Source organism: Diabrotica virgifera, chromosome 2, assembly GCF_917563875.1.
Source record: "Diabrotica virgifera virgifera chromosome 2, PGI_DIABVI_V3a".
Taxonomy (NCBI): Eukaryota; Metazoa; Arthropoda; class Insecta; order Coleoptera; family Chrysomelidae; genus Diabrotica; species Diabrotica virgifera.
In genome coordinates this window covers 247,272,762-247,286,711 of record NC_065444.1, presented here as the reverse complement: position 1 = coordinate 247,286,711, position 13,950 = coordinate 247,272,762, and positions in this window count along the sequence as shown.

The following is a 13,950-nucleotide window of genomic DNA, read 5'->3' as shown; positions in this document are numbered from 1 at the left end:
AAGTTGTGCTTAGTCATAAACAGGGAATTCCCAAAAGTTAGTATAGAGGTTGTTGCCAGTCGCTACAAAATATTATTCAAAGAAAAGGAATTCCCCGAATTCGTCATAGGGGAAAGGCGGGCAAAATGGGGTACTTAAGGTTGGAAGATCAGTACAAAAAAAATTTGTATATTTACAATAACATCATATGATTTTATTAATAAAAGCATATTTGGACATCCAAAAAACATAAATTATTCCTAGCAAGAAACAAATACAACATGAAAACAATAAAAAATTAAGAAAAGTCCTTTTACCCCGTTTTGCCCGTCAGGTAGGGTAAAATGGGGTAGGATCAAAATAAGGCATAATAACCCAATAAACACGTAAACTACCTATTTGCAGAGTTCACAAACAAAAATCTCTTCGTCATCTTCTTCAATCCCAGCGCATGACATATGCGCCCAACGAATGCACCTGGAACATGAAGCCCATCCTTCAGAGGATGTAGAATAAAGATCTCCACAATAAAGTCACTCTGCATCACTAGCACAGGATTCACTATCACTTGAAGAATCACACTTTTTAGAAATTTTTACTTTTTTCGTGATAGTTTTCCCTTTAATACCCTCGGTTTGTTTGATGGTTCCTATTTTTCTTTTTACTACCCCAAGCATTGGCATTCTTTTCGGCTTATTTTTTTCTAAAGCGTCTTCCAGCTCTTTCTTGTAAGGAGTAGAAGTCAAAATAGCAGTTTTTCCCTTTCTGTGTGAACTCCGTTTAGTTGCAGCACTGGCTTGCGGAATAGGCATAAAAACGGTTGGTGATACTATCGGAAAAGCTGAATCATTGGAACTAGAGGTACCTGGCTTCGCATTGCTGATTGGTGTTGTATTCTTTTCAGGGGTTCTTTCGCCGAATGGAACAGTAGCTCTTGATGTGTCTGGTTATGGGCTAACGGTGGGTATCGTTTTCTTTCTTGGAGTTATTTCTTCGAATTGAGTAATAGCTTTTGAAGTTGATGGCACTGCATCAGAAAACGTCGGATTATTATTTGTTTGCTGGTTTGTCTTACTGCTAGTTCGATAGACCTCACAATTTTGTTCAGGAGTTCTCTCTCTTTTTTCAATCTCAGTTGTTGCAGATGGCAAAAAATCAGCGTCAGAAAAAACACCTAAGTCTACAGGCCACACCCCAGTTTTTTTAAACCCATTTATAGCAGTTGTCATTGTAGCCGCCCTTATAAAAGCAGCACTAAATAATGATGAGAGTTGGTGAAATGTCACTACTCTACCTGGATTGGTTCTCAGCCATTTTCTCACTTCGTCATCCTAATAAGTGCTTAGCGGCTTCATGAATGAGACGTCAAGAGCTTGCAGCCGATGAGTTGTGTGAGGAGGGTAACATAAGAGAATTACACCGTTATCTCTTGCATAATTTATTAATTCCAAATTCTTTGTATGTGTGATTTGTGGGACATTAAACTGAACCGATGCACGGTAATGTCCCATTTCGCCGTTGATTACAGCTCTGACCGCCCCTTCCATAGACTGTGTAGACCAGCTCTGCCTCTGGGTGACACGTTTGTATTTAAACACCATCTGAAACAAAGTACCTAATTTAAGGAAGGGCAAAATGGGGTAACCCATTTTACCCTACCCTACTCTACCCCGTTTAGCCCGCTTTGCACTACTTTTAGGTTAAGTGTTAAAAAATTCTTAAAACATTGTTTATTTGAACAACCGCTACGACATATTACGCTCAAAATAGTACATGTTTAGCTGAAATGAAAAAAAAAATAATGTGCAAATAACCTAACAGTACTTACCTTAGTTTAAATCGCTCTTAACAATTACAACTAGTACTCGTCCGTTAGTCACACAATACACTTCAGTCGCCTACAACGGTATTGTTTGCACTACCGGTTTAAAACTCGATCAAATTACAGAGGCTCGTCTCCTGCAAGTACCTGTTACGGTACAAAGTAGATAGAGTTGGGGGTTTCGTTCTCAATCGCGGTAGCCCGTCTTGCCCGTCCACCCCGTTGTGCCCGCCCTTCCCCTAAAATAAGTAATGAAAAATTCCGTGCTCCTTTCAATCGGTCCGAATTTGTAGTTGCGATAAAAATATAAAATGGTTCAAATATTTACAAAATATTTTTATTATTTATTGTTAAATTTTGCCGCCCCCACTACGCTACGCCACTGCCCATCTGTCATTCTGGGAAATGGACAGGCGATGGACAAAGAGGTTGTTGGAATGGAGACCAAGGGATGACAACAGAAGCGTCAGTCGACCACCTACAAAATGGACTGACTAGTTAAAAAGGCAAAATAAGAACTGGATGACAGCGGCGCAAGATAGACGGGGTTGGAAACAGGAGGAAGAGGCTTTGAATCCTTCGGTCCTTATTATTTTGTCCTAACCGGTACGGCCTTGAATCCATTCCATGGTGTTATTATCCATATCGCTTTGTCTTCGCCTCTTTTTTTTTTGTTTTATGGCATAGACTTGGGTGTCAATTAGCCAGTCACAACTTTTTGTTTTCTATTCATACATAAAGAAGGCAATGAGGTCCTTAGAGTTCCATAGCAAACTCTTCCACAGCTCTCTACTCAGTTCAAAAGCTACAGCTGGCCGCTATGGACTGTCCAAGTTGCTCACCACATTTTTCCATTATACATCTTCTTCTTCTTTTTCATATGTACATATAGACCGGACAGTATCGTCGCACAGTGTTCAAAATTGAAGGAAACGTGATCGTAAGTACAAAAAAAAATAAATCTGAGAATGACGAGATTAAGGGGTTTGTTTGTACTACTCATGATGCAACTTCTCAGCAAAAATTGATTTTTTAAGTTTGTTAGGGCCAGATGTATTAATGGTCAAAAGTACAAAATTCAGTACAATTTTATACATCAAATTTAAATCCTCAGAAGCTGCCTTTTACTGGGAATATTAGTTCATTTATGTGGATAGCTAATATAAAAGTAATTATTTGTGATAAAAGTACATACTTTAAAGATTAAAATAGCATAGTTAGTTTCACGGAAAGGTGATTTTGATTTTGATATAATCGGCTGTCTAAAAACCTATACAATTTTTGATAAAATTAATGTTTGTCAGCGTATTACGTTTATTGTGCCATCTTGTGCCACGTTAAATCCTTCACTAAATGAAATATTGCAATGTAAGGAATAAAAAAATATATAAGACAAACTGCGAAAAACTGCGCAACTGAGTAAATTGCGCATTAAGTTTGCATCGAGCGCTGCGCGCATTTAGTCTGAATTAATTGCACTCGTATGTATAGTTTACATGTATGTCAAACACATGTTATTTGTTGGGGTTGCGAAAAGAGATTTTATTTTTGATGAAGTAGTGTTAATCCTTAATAGATAATGTTGTACATTAGTTTTATAAATAACTATTATATTGCATACCAGGTGTACCAACAGGTGTTTTTTCTAAAAGTTCGAAACACCCTGTGGAATATTCTGGCATCTATAAAATGTTGAAATTACACCTCACTTGTAGCCTTAGGCTTTCTTAACATTTTGTTTTTCGATTCATTTGCTTATATTGCAAAATATTAAAGTTAGGTACTTTAACAACTAGCCATGTTTTTCGTCGATAAATCCTCATTTTTTGCTTGGTTTAATAACAAAGCTTACAGTAGGCTATGAGAAATTAACAATTTATTAAATGTCAAATTGTTAATAGTCAAAAAGTGTCTGATTTGTTGTGAAAATTAGTAGATTTACCATTTAAGGCTTCAATTAAGTCCGTAATTTTTTTTGTTGTTTGGCGAAAATGGAACGCGATACAAGGAATTTGACCGCGATGAGTATGTTCAAGTAGTGAGCTTACATAGTGAAGAACTTAGCTATGCACGAAAATGCAAGAGCTCACGTTGCACGAACTTTAACCGAATATTTACAACAGATACATCTTCGGGCTTTTGAATTGGCCACCGCATACTCTAGATCTTAACCCAATCGAATATTTGCGGGACATAATTGGCAGAAAACTACGACAGCGTTTGCCACCTCTTAGAACCTTACAAAAAGTACAAACAATAGCTCTCGAGATTTAGACTGATAGTGTTCAAGACCAAATAGCAAACCTCATTTGTAATATAAAAGTAATATATTTGAACTTAAACAAGTAACGGCACAGATATTTTGAATAATGTATTGTGTCGCTTAATTTTCAAATATCTCGAAAACTTATGGTTTTATCACTAATAATGAATAATATACTCTTCAGTCTTAACGATAAAATCATTGGACATAGAGATATTTGAAGTTTAAAATTAAGCGGCAAAATACATTATTCAAATATCTGTACCGTTACATGTTTAACTTCAAATATCTCGAAACCTGATGACTTTATCGTTGCGAATGAGGTGTATGTTATTTACATAGATAGTATTGGAGAATCGAAAAATTCTGCTAAAATGGCATTTCCGCCAGTGGCGTAGAATTTGGGAAGGGTCAACCATTCACTGTCCCCTGTCGTACGCCTCTGGTAATAGCCAGAAATGTTTGTTTAACATCATTTTATAGGGTGTACAATACCCACACCTTGTGCCAAATATGAAAAGGATACGTCGAATAGTTTTAAACCACTGAGCAAAAATAATTATTAAATTGTTAAATAAAACACCCTGTAACTCTGTAACGAGCCACATTTTATTTAAGTGATTTGGATTAAATCCTAATATTTTGAGGTCTAAAATCTAAAAATCAAAGATTTTACATTCTTAATGAAACAACCTGTATAACGATATTTTTTAAGTAATTCACCCCCTAATGAGGGGATGAAAACTAAAAAAATGACTCCTATTATAATATACTCGTTATACGGTATAATACCTCAAATATTCCAAGTTTTCAGCCGGATCACTTTTACAGTTTAAACAAATTTAGTTTCGATCACGTTTTGACCAATTTTGAACACTGTGCGTCGCCCCCGCTAGCGCAATTATTCCGATTCAATTTTTTTGCACAAACTTACTCAAAAATAGGTCCTTATAACATATCCACAGGGTGCCGGGCGGTGCCGTGGTCGAAAAATTTTTTAAACAAATTCACAAAAATAATTTTTTTATTTCCAAAATTTTTTTTTAGATAACTTGGGTCATTCTGAGCAAAAAAGGTCTCTTGTCATTTTTTTCTAAAATTGACTGTTGTCGAGTTATACGCGATTAAAAATTTGAAAAATGCGAAAATCGCCATTTTCAAGGCTTCATAACTCGATCAAAAGTGATTATTATGAAATTCAAAAAGTGACAAAATCAAGATTCAAATACCTTCTTCAGTGTTCTGAAGAGATTTTTGTCATTAATTTATTACAAAGCTGTTATTTTTAGTTATTAACAATTACCGCTATAGTCCAACTGTATCGTCGTCCCCGTTAACGGAACTATTTCGATTAGATTTTTTTGCACAGACTTACTCAAAAAGAGGTCCTTATAACATATCCACAGGGCGCCGGGCGGTGCCGTGGTCGAAAAATTTTTTAAACAATTTTTTTTAAACAAATTCACAAAAATAATTTTTTTATTTCCAACAATTTTTTTTAGATAATTTGGGCCATTCTGAGCAAAAAAGGTCTCTTTTCATTTTTCTATCAAATTGACTGTTGTCGAGTTATACGCGATTAAAAATTTGAAAAATGCAAAAATGGCCATTTTCAAGGCTTCATAACTCGATCAAAAATTATTATTATGAAATTCAAAAAGTGACAAAATCAAGATTAAAATACCTTCTTCAGCGTTCTGAAGAGATTTTTGTCATTAATTTATTACAAAGCTGTTATTTTTAGTTATTATTAACAATTAGCGCTATAGTCTAACTGTATCGTCGCCCCCGTTAGCGGAACAATTTCGATCAGATTTTTTTGCACAAACTTACTCAAAAAGGAGTCCTCATAACATATCCATAGGGTGCCTTGCGGTGCCGTGGTCGAAACATTTTTTAAACAAATTCACAAAAATAATTTTTTCATTTCCAACAATTTTTTTTAGATAATTTGGGCCATTCTGAGCAAAAAAGGTATCTTTTCATTTTTCTATCAAATTGACTGTTGTCGAGTTATACGCGATTAAAAATTTGAAAAATGCAAAAATGGCCATTTTCAAGGCTTCATAACTCGATCAAAAATTATTATTATGAAATTTAAAAAGTGACAAAATCAAGATTAAAATACCTTCTTCAGCGTTCTGAAGAGATTTTTGTCATTAATTTATTACAAAGCTGTTATTTTTAGTTATTATTAACAATTAGCGCTATAGTCTAACTGTATCGTCGCCCCCGTTAGCGGAACAATTTCGATCAGATTTTTTTGCACAAACTTACTCAAAAAGGAGTCCTCATAACATATCCATAGGGTGCCTTGCGGTGCCGTGGTCGAAACATTTTTTAAACAAATTTTTTTAAACAAATTCACAAAAATAATTTTTTCATTTCCAACAATTTTTTTTAGATAACTTGGGTCATTCTGAGCAAAAAAGGTCTCTTGTAATTTTTCTCTAAAATTGATTGTTGTCGAGTTATACGCGATTAAAAATTTGAAAAATGCGAAAATGGCCATTTCAAGGCTTCATAACTCGATTAAAAATGATTATTATGAAATGCAAAAAGTGACAAAATCAAGATTGAAATACCTTCTTCAGCGTCCTGGAGAGATTTTTGTCATTATTTTATTACAAAGCTGTTATTTTTAGTTATTAACAATTAGCTGTATAGTCCAACTGTATCCTCGCCCCCGTTAGCGGAACTATTTCGATTAGATTCTTTTGCACAAACTTACTCAAAAATAGTTAGGTCCTTATAACATATCCACAGAGTGCCGGCCGGTGGTCGAAAAATTGTTTAAACAATTTTTAGACCACGGCACCGGCGGGCACCCTGTGGATATGGTATAAGGACCTCTTTTTGAGTAAGTTTGTGCAAAAAAAATCTAATCGAAATAGTTCCGCTAACGGGGGTGACGATATAGTTGGACTATAGCGCTAATTGTTAACTAAAAGTAACAGCTTTGTAATAAAATAATGCCAAAAATCTCTTCAAGACGTTGAAGAAGATATTTGAATCTTAATTTTGTCACTTTTTGAATTTCATAATAATAATTTTTAATCGAGTTATGAAGCCTTGAAAATGGCCATTTTCGCATTTTTCAAATTTTTAATCGCGTATAACTCGACAGCAGTCAAGTTTAGAGAAAAATGACTAAAGACCTTTTTTACTCACAATGATCCAAATTATCTAAAAAAAATTGTGGGAAATGAAAAAATTATTTTTGTAAATTTGTTTAAAAAAAATTGTTTAAAAAATTTTTCGACCACGGCACCGCCCGGCACCCTGTGGATATGTTATAAGGACCTCTTTTTGAGTAAGTTTGTGCAAAAAAATGGAATCGAAATAGTTCCGCTAAACGGGGGCGACGATACAGTTGGACTATACCGCTAATTGTTAATAACTAAAAATAACAGCTTTGTAATAAAATAGTGACAAAAATCTCTTCAGGACGTTGAAGAAGGTATTTCAATCTTGATTTTGTCACTTTTTGAATTTCATAATAATCATTTTTAATCGAGTTATGAAGCCTTGAAAATGGCCATTTTCGCATTTTTCAAATTTTTAATCGCGTATAACTCGACAACAGTCAATTTTAGAGAAAAATGACAGGAGACCTTTTTTGCTCAGAATGACCCAAGTTATCTAAAAGAAATTGTTGGAAATAAAAAAATTCTTTTTGTGAATTTGTTTAAAAAAAAATTGTTTAAAACATTTTTCAACCACGGCACCGCGTGGATATGTTATAAGGACCTCTTTTTGAGTAAGTTTGTGCAAAAAAATCGAATCGGAATAATTGCGCTAGCGGGGGCGACGATACCACAGTATAGGAGGAATTCTCCTATACTGTGACGATACTGCCCGGTCTAATAATAATATCAAATTATCAGGATTAAAAGTTTAGAGGTTAATTTTAGTTTCACAGATAAATTTCATTAAACAATCATATTATATATATTTTTGCTATTCAGAGACAATAGATGGGATACATTGAAAGGCGGAAAAACATTACAATTTATTAAATCTTCGATTAAATTATAGGTGTATGGAATGTATTTTGTGCACTCAAAGAAAGTGTGATTCAAATCACCCACCTTCTGATATTCAGTACAAAGATTTGAATCAAAAACTTTAATTCTTGATAGATGTAGAGGGAAACAAGCAAGTCCAAACTTCATTCTAATTAATGTTGTTATATAGGTATCTATTCGAGGTACTACATAATTTTTAAACCAATATATATTTGGAACAGAAGGTTGAATCAGTGAATACTGAGATTTGGATTGTTTACAAAGATCTCGCCATGATTGACTCCACTGATTTTTAACTCGATGCTTAATAATGTTAACTAACTAAATCACATATGCAAAACTTACGATTATTTGAAGTACCATACTCAATAGCTTTCTTAGCCAAACTATCAACATATTCATTATGCGTTAGTCCTATATGAGCCTTAACCCATAAAAAGTTAACTCTTCTTTTATTTTTATGAATTTCAAAAAGGATTTTCTTAATTAGTAGGATATAAATATTTGAATTGTTATTAGGAAAATCTATAGTTTGAATAGCAAGAAGAACAGAATCGGAAATAATTGTTGTAGATATATCTTCTGATTCTTTAAAATATTGCAGGGCCTCATAAATTGCTATGGCTTCAGCACTGAAGATAGAAAAATCATGGCCTAACATTTTTTCTGTTTTAGTAGCAGGTATGTAAAAGGCACATCCAGTGCCAACTAACGTCTTAGATGCATCTGTATATATATTTACAGAGTCTGGCCAATTCCCTAAGATATTAGAGCTAATATCACTGTTTTCATGGTAACTTGGTTTTACTAATTTAACTGTATGTAAAAAAGAATGAAAATCTTCAAGTCCAAAGCTATCAATCACAGTCAAAATTTAACAGATCTCGAAAAGCCTCGCAAAGCGGAGGCAAGTTCTTTAACTTCCAGTATTTATTAGTTAAATCCGCTACATTTAGCTTGTTAATATTTTGGTAAAGACCGATATTTAGGTAACGAATTTTTATTAAAAATTTCTGGCTGAGATATTTCCTTCTATAATTGAGTGGAATTTCTAAAGCTTCTACATGTAAAGCTTTATTTGGAGTTGATTTCATAGCTCCTAAACAGATATGGAGTCCTAAGCTCTGTACAACGTCTACTTTGTTTAAAATATGTTTAGAAGCTGAGCCATATATAATACATCCATAATCAATTATAGATCTAATATATGATCGATAGAAAAGTAAGGAAGTTTCAACATCAGTTCCCCACCAAGTCCTTGAAATTGCTTTAAGAAAATTTAGACCCTTATTACATCGATTTATCATAAAGTCAATATGTAATTTCCAAGTCAATTTACGACCCAAAATCATTCTTAAATATTTAATGGAAGAAGAAAATGCGTAGTCGTAGCCATTAAGTTTTAAATTCTCTATTTTTGGAATATTATGTCGAGTGAAAATACATAGGTACAGTAGATTTGTTTTGAGCTATTTCGAATCCGTTTTGATTGAACCATGAATTAACACAACATTGAATTCGTCCTAAGGTTTGAACCGAGTTATCATAAGTTTTGGCCTGTGAATACAGAAGAAAATCATCAGCATATTGTATTATTTGAAATTTAAAGATGTTAGTAGGGACTTTATGCAAATCCGCAGTATACATATTAAACAAAAGAGGACTCAATACTGATCCCTGTGGAAGTCCTAAATTATTATATCTAGGACCTATCAGTTTATTATTATTAGTTCTCAGATATATCTTTCTGCAGGAATAAAAATTATAAAGAGCTTCAGCCAACTGAGGCGGTATATGAAAATGTTTTATTAATTTTTCCCTTAAAATGTGAAGACTGACATTGTCATATGCACCTTCAATGTCTAAGCATATTGTAGGTAAATAAGTGTTGTTGGAAAATGTGTTTTGAATATCTGTTACTAGTGTAGAAAGTGCGTCTAAAGTACCACATCCTTTTTTATAACCAAACTGAAAATTTGGAAAAAGTTTATTTTTTTCTACCCACCATTCCAACCTGTGTTTTATCATTCGTTCTAGAGTTTTCAACATGCAGGACATAAGAGAAATCGGTCTATATGACTAAGCCAAATTTGAGTTTTTACCTGGTTTTAATATTGGTAAAACAATTACATCGTGATATTACATCGTCTTCGCCTCTCAAGTCTATATATTTTTTGATATCCCCTTCGTTCACTGGCGTCCCCATTTCTTTCTCCTCCACTGGGTTTTTCTTTATACGACATGTTGCCATATTATATTCGCTTAATTACCTTGCCAAAGTAAACATTTCTGATGGTGTAATAAAAGAACAAAGTCAGTATAAACATTTATTTTTTAGCATTATAACAAATTTTACATATACACCTGGAACTTATTGTGAAAAAAATATCACAAATCGACTCAGAACATTTATAATGATTTATTTCACAATTTATTCAAAACTCCAAGACGGATTCATAGACAAATATATAAAAACAACTTTTGATACATCAATAACTAACAAAAAAATGTTTGGATGCAGTAAACATGAAAATCATTCTTTAAATAGGTCTACCCCAAAATCCCGACAGCCAAAATCCCGATGGCCAAAATCCCGACACGCTAGAATCCCGGCAGGTTTGATACGTTCCTTTTTAACATATAATTAAATTTATTTCTGGTTTTTTGTTTATGGCCATCTGTTTTTTATTTTTTGTTACTAAATAAAAGTATTTACCATTTAATATGAACTAATTTTCTAAATAAAATTTCTATCATGGATATACTATTTTTTTTACCAATATAGGTATAGTCCAGAAGCTATTTCCTTGTGGCATTTTTATAATGAACTATTTTAAATGGGAAATAAGCCACAATTTTACCAAAAAAATGAATTTATTAACGTTTTGACGCCCAAGTCGGGTGTCGTTGTCAAAATACAAAATAATACATTATTTTGTATTTTGACGACACCCGACTTGGGCGTCAAAACGTTAATAAATTCATTTTTTTGGTAAAATTGTGGCTTATTTTCCATTTAAAATAGTTCAGGTATAGTCCAATAATATACAGGGTGATTGATTAGTAGGGTAAAGCTCAATAGCTCCGCTATAGTAATAGATAGCTATAAAAGTTAATAACAAACATTTTAGCCACCTTTGAGCTTCACATTACAACATTAGTTAGAATGTTACAGGGTGTTCGATAACACAGTGGCAGACCTAACTTATGTTTTTTTTTAAATGGAACACCCAATATTTTATTTTATATACGAAATCCTGTTAACTTCTCCATCACAAAAATATAAAGGTTTGTAATGTTATACAGGGTATTTACAAAGTTATAACCAATTTTGTATGAAAATCGTAACAAGTTCAACTCCCTGTATAAACAAAAAAAAGCACAACAGCAATGGTTTATTAATGCCATATTTTTTTATTTATTGTCAAAATTTTTAAGAATTATTGATATTGCTAATTTTCTTTATATCAAATACAGGGTGAGTCAAAACGCAAGTACATTATTTTCTCAGTAATGTTAAATGGAACACCCTGTATTTTATATCATTATTGAAAAGTAAACGTACTTTAATTTTTATATAACATTCCCTATGTCCAAATTTATTAGTTTTCGAGATATTTTCATTTTTCAGAGCAAATTATTTTAGGTGTTTAAATTTATCTAAATTTTAAGTAAGCCATGACTGAATTGACAATTGAAGATAACCGATTATCAATCCGGTAATCAATGTAACACTGTAGCAAATAAAGAAATAAAAATAATTTATTAGTAATACATTTTACAAACACAAACACAACCACTACATGCAACATGTTTGAAACAATTAAAAACTATCTTTTTATGTAAATGCAACAAACAAAGAAAATTAGTAACAAATTTTACAAAAAAACACACAAACACAAAATACAATATTTTGTGAAGATAATTAAACACTACTTTTGTATGTAAATGTAACAATGTAACAAATAAAGAACGAAACATAATTTATCAGTAATACATTTTGCAAAAAACATGTCTGAAAAAATTAGAAGCTACTTTTAATAAAACATTTTTAATATCTAATTACATAAGGTGTTCAAAATTATCTCCTAACACATTTATGTACGCCTAAAAACGATCCTTGAATGAGCTACTTACTCTACGGAGCATTTGTAAATTAACACATCGAAATACACTTTGTATTCTATTTTTCATCTCATCCCTTGTTGTTGGAGGTATTTTATAAACTTCATTATTAACGTAACCCAACAAAATCAGTCCATTTTATTAAATTCTGGTGATTTGGGTGGCCACGCTACTGGTCCAATGAAAAAATCTCGAAAACTAATAAATTTAGACATAGGGAATGTTATCTAAAAATTAAAGTACGGTAATGGTACTTTTCAATAGTAATATAAAATACAAGGTGTTCCATTTAAAATTACTGAGAAAACAATGTACTTGAGTTTTGACTCACCCTGTATTTGATATAAAGAAAATTAGCAATATCGACCATTCTTGAAAATTTTGACAATACGTTAAAAAATATGGCATTAATAAACCATTGTTGTTTTGCTTATTTTTATTTATACAGGGAGTTGAACTTGTTACGATTTTCATATAAAATTGGTTATAACTTTGTAAATACCCTGTATACCATAACAAACCTTTATATTTTTGTGATGAAGAAGTTAACAGGATTTCGAATTTAAAATAAAATATAGGGTGTTCCATTTAAAAAAACATAAGTTTGGTCTGCGACTGTGTTATCGAACACCCTGTAACATTCTAACTAATTTTGTAATGTGAAGCTCAAAGGTGGCTAAAATTTTTGTTATTAACTTTTATTGCTATCTATTACTATAGCGGAACTATTGAGCTTTACCCTACTAATCAATCACCCTGTATGTATAATCACATCCTGAATTCAAGTTTACTTTCATATAATAGATATTATCATGTCACTTACAACCTTCCATTTCAGTAAGTATAGCTTTTATATTATAAAATAAAGTGTTTAATAATTTTCAACGAAAAACGTTTATAAATTCGCAAAAGTGTGTGTGTTATTGCGTTGCCGCTCCTGAAATATCTAGAGGCCACCTAGCGATGGATTCCTATGTAGTTTTGTCTTCTGAATCCAAATCTGAAAACGGCATTTCGCTATCTCTAACCATCTTCGAGATATCCGACCTCAAAGTCGTTATTGTGACGTCACAAGCCTCCTGTACATTGTCATTTTCTTCCGACATAGAAACGTCAACTCTACTTTGTTTTCGTTTCACTCAACTAAACGTCAACATAAAATTGAAATGTCAGATAAACAAATTTTATTTATTTATGTTAATGTAATGTTAAATTACACTTCACTATTTTCAAGGAAAACTGTTTATTTTGTATTTATTTATTTTTATTAGATATCAAATCTATATCATACGAGGTATGTCAAAAAATATGAAGTTCGATCAAGATTAAAGTGTCTTTATTTTCACAACATTGAAGTGTTATTATAAAAAGTTGTTTGGAGTTAAAAACTATGTTCTAATATGCAATTACTTCCTCCTAAAGATAAAAAAATATTTGAAAATTTTTCTCAAATTCCGAATACCAATATCATTTTCATTCATAACTCTTGTATTATTAATTTTACGAAGAAAAGTTATTCTTCATAAAAATATATGCATGGTCATAAATCTAAGATGCAATCATCATATATCAAATTTTATCAATTTTATTCGAGGTATGTCAAAAAATATGAATTTCGCTCGAGAGTAGAGTACCTTTATAGTTTTAGTAAAATTTCATACTTAAATAACTTTTAGCCAAGCCGCACACCAAAGAAACATGAAACGAAAAACATGAAACATGAAACGAAAAAC